The sequence below is a fragment of the Chenopodium quinoa genome, unplaced genomic scaffold (genome assembly GCF_001683475.1).
Source record: "Chenopodium quinoa cultivar QQ74 unplaced genomic scaffold, ASM168347v1, whole genome shotgun sequence".
Taxonomy (NCBI): domain Eukaryota; kingdom Viridiplantae; phylum Streptophyta; class Magnoliopsida; order Caryophyllales; family Amaranthaceae; genus Chenopodium; species Chenopodium quinoa.
In genome coordinates this window covers 852,725-856,675 of record NW_018742552.1, presented here as the reverse complement: position 1 = coordinate 856,675, position 3,951 = coordinate 852,725, and positions in this window count along the sequence as shown.

Here is a 3,951-nt window from a genome sequence, read left to right as displayed (position 1 = left end):
ACAGGTGTTTCTTTATCCAAGACATTGTCTTGATACCCTGTTTTGAATATTCTCAAAAATTGAATGGACTCATTATTTAATTCTAAACCACAATTAAATAGAAATGGAGTGATAATAATTTGCAGAAAATTAAATTACTCCAAAACTAAATGGTTCAACATAGTGTTTTACATTAAAATCCTTAAACTTAATTAAAACACATGAACAGGGAAATCAAAGCCAATCTCCAACGTGCCTGATTCCCATTGCCTCAACGTGCTTGTTGTGTTTCACTTGAGGCAAAGATTTAGTGAGTGGATCAGCTACATTGTCATCCGTTCCAATTTTACAAATTTTGATTTCACCCTCGGACTTCCATTCCCTTATCATGTGAAATCGCCTCTTGACATGTTTCACCTTCTATGTTCCCTTGTCTCCCTAGCCTGAGTAATAGCTCTATTGTTATCATAATAAAGATCTATTGGACCCTTGATTGAGGGTACAACATCAATTTCATCAATGAACTTACGAATCCAAACTGCCTCCTTAGGTTCGTCTAAAGCTGCCAAATATTCGGCTTCAGTTGTAGAATCTACAGTTGTGCTTTGCTTAGCACTCTTCTAACTAAACGCTCCTCTATTTAGACAGAATATGTACCCTGATTGCGACTTGAAGTTGTCTCTGTTAGTCTGGAAGCTAGCGTTAGTGTAACCTTTAACAACCAAATCATTACTCCCACCATACACTAGAAATTTATCCTTATTCCTTTTCAGGTATTTTAGGATATTCTTGGCTGCAGTCCAATGCGCCTCTCCTGGGTCTGATTTGTATCGGCTCGTAGCACTCAAGGCATACGATACATCCGGCTTAGTGCATATCATGGCATACATGATCGATCCAATAAGCGAAGCATATGGAATCTAATTCATCCTCTCTCGCTCATCTGGTGTCTGTGGACACTGTTTCTTGCTGAGAGTTATACCATGTGACATGGCTAGGTGCCCTCTCTTGGCCTCCTACATGTTGAATCATGCCAGTTGTTTCGTGGTTTTCTGATGTCCTGCGGGAGAGTTACAATTCCGAGACTGGAACCGGACGCCTGTACCTGCAAAATAACGAAGACTCCTTGGAGCTCCGCCTCCAACGGTCAAGTTAGTACTTGATTAAGGAGTAATTAATGCGGAAATTAAAGTGATTAGGTCTCTCTAGGTGAGAGTGATTAACGTAGGTAATCTGCTTTGTTAGCGAGATCAGCCGTTTATTACTGTGTGTAATTAATGTGTTTTTCCCGTAATGTTTCTGTGTTTTTTTTGTGTAATCCCCCTTAATGAGGATTAAGGGAGGTATTTATAACCTTGGGAAACGTGCCCATCCTAGGTTTAGGTAAACCTAGGGCCGATTGGGCTTCCCTCGGAAGTTGGGCCTGGGTGGCCGGTTTCTCCATTAGGCATGGAGTATGCCACATGTCTTGACATAACAGGTCCAAGGTGGACGAATAAGCGCGTTCCACGTGGGAAGCCCTGGCGTTTCCAACTGGGGGACACTTGGCAGGACCTGATTGGTCCACGTGGCGCATTCCGATTGGTGGGAGAAAAATCCCTTAATCATTTGCCCCTCACAGGTGGCACGTGATTGGTCACGTGTTACCTGTGACAGGTGTCGCACTGTAACAGGCGACGGCCTGCTACAGGTGTCAGTCGGTGAAAGGACGAGAGATTTTCCCGCCCAAATTTTGAATTCTGAAAGTGACCCTTTGCCTTCTCACTTCGCCTATATAAGGGAGAGTTGTCTTGAGTCATTTTCACACTTTGAGAACTTTTTGAGAACATTGGGACCCCTGAACTTGCTCTGACATTTTGGAACTTTTCTGCCTACCGCCTGTTCTGACAAGCCGACTGCACCGGATTTCAAGAACTTCATCAACCGTCACTCGTTCAGGTAACTCAGTTCTCTTACTCTTAATTTTCTTTTTATTTTCTGAAATGGCACCACGGGAGCACACGGCACGACCTAGGTTAGTGATCAGCCGGTCACCGGGGACGGCTGAATCTAGGACTAGGAGTGCCGCCTGCCCTTTTCCGGACCCATCTTTGCCCTTTATACAAAGTCCGACTGTATCTGTGTCTATGCAGAGCAGGATGGCCAGAACGAAAAAGACAGCTAGGATCTCAAATTCAAACGGCTCCTCCCACAGGGTGCCGCTTAGTGAAACATCTGACAAGGCGCCAGATGTGGAAGTGAAACAAGGCGGCCTGGATGCCGGCAATTCTGTGGGGGGAGTCATAGTGACCCCTTCCCATTTAACAGTTAACAAATCTGCTCCTTTTCAAAGAGAGGAGGCGGGCCCCTCCGAGAGAGGGGAGGAGTCGTCCTCTTCAGACTCGTCGGAGGACGATTCCGAGTCAAGCTCTTCTGGCCATGCTTCTTTGGGTACAGAAGAGAAAAACAGCCGCCTGCAAGAGGCGAGACTTTCTCACGCAGTTGAGAAGGGGGACAATTGGGCGGAACCATCCGCCTCTTACCGAGAGCTAAATACCCCCTACTACTTCACGGTACCTCGGGGCCGAATCACAGCCATGCAAGAGAAAGTGGAGAGCTTTATTGCAAACTACACCATGGGCCCCGACTTTCTAGTGTTTGTGCCGGATCCAGAAGACACAATTGTCTGGCCGGCTGGTTCCAGTTATGAAAGCTCCTGCTTTGGCTGCTATGAGGCGGCCATCAAGGCAGGGCTTCGCTTCCCATTACATCCGGCTGTTCAGCGGATTTTGGATGGGTATGAGTTGGGGTTATGGCAGTTAGCCCCAAACTCCTGGGTCAACGTACTCGGCTATGTGGCCGGGTGCGAACTGCACGGGGTGGAGCCGAGCTTCGAGGCTTTCGCCCATATGAACTATCTCAGCCGGACCCCTGAGACAGGCGGTACCGGCTGGTATCAATTGACAAGCCACAGGGGCTACCTCATGACAAGAGGTAAAGCAAACAAGTGGAAGGACTGGCGGAGCACCTTCCTCATCATTGAGAGTTCTGACATTGAGCAGAACAAGCGCTTCAATAGGTGGAACAGGAATCCGCCCCTTCTTGCAGGCGGCCGTAGCATGCCGCCTGTTCCCCCCAAGGCTAAGAAAGAGATCCTTGATAAAGGACTCTTTAAAGTAGAGTCGAGGGTCGACTCTACTTCAGGGGTACGAGAGCAAGTACCCCTGCACTGCGTCCCGAGCTTCAAGTGGCTCTATGACGAGTACTTTTTGGCCGCCTGCGGCCTCAGCAGTCGGTGCTCAAGAGGTAGTCGGCCTGTCGAATACTCTGTTGTTCCATACATTTGTTGTTTATCTTTTATTAACTTTGCTGTTTGTTTTTGCAGCTGACGCCATGAGCAAAATTACCGCCTCCAAGACTGCGGCGGCCATGTTGCGGGCCTCTATTATGCAACAAGCTTCAACCGACTCCCCCAAGAAGGGGGCACCCTTGGTGAGCTCCGAACCTTTCACCCTCTTTTTGGAGTGTTTATGCATATACTGACTTTTTTCTTCTTTTTTAGACGGCTGCTCCAAGAGCTTCATCTTCTCAACAGCCGGACCCCAAGGCCCGGAAGACGACTGTTGGGAGCTCTCCTGGTTCTGCCAGGAAACAGGTGGCGGCTGAGAAACAGCCGGCCACTTCCTCTAAAACTCCAACTGGGCCGCCTAGAGGTATGAAGTTGTCCTTGTAAATTTTAGACTTGCTCCCTTTGTTACTAAGTCTAATCCGTTTGTTTATGCTTGATGCAGCCGGCCCCCAGGAGCCTGACTTGGTAGAGATGGCCAAGTCTATGATCAGGGCAGTTCCTCCAGCTGAAAGGGAGGCGGTCAGGGGTGTCGGCACCCTTGACCTTGACGGGATTGCAGGGGTCCTTGATGAGGTATACTTAGCATATTTTTAGTATTTGAATTTCTGGACGCCTTTTTTCTTTTTTGTTTGGAAACTGACGCC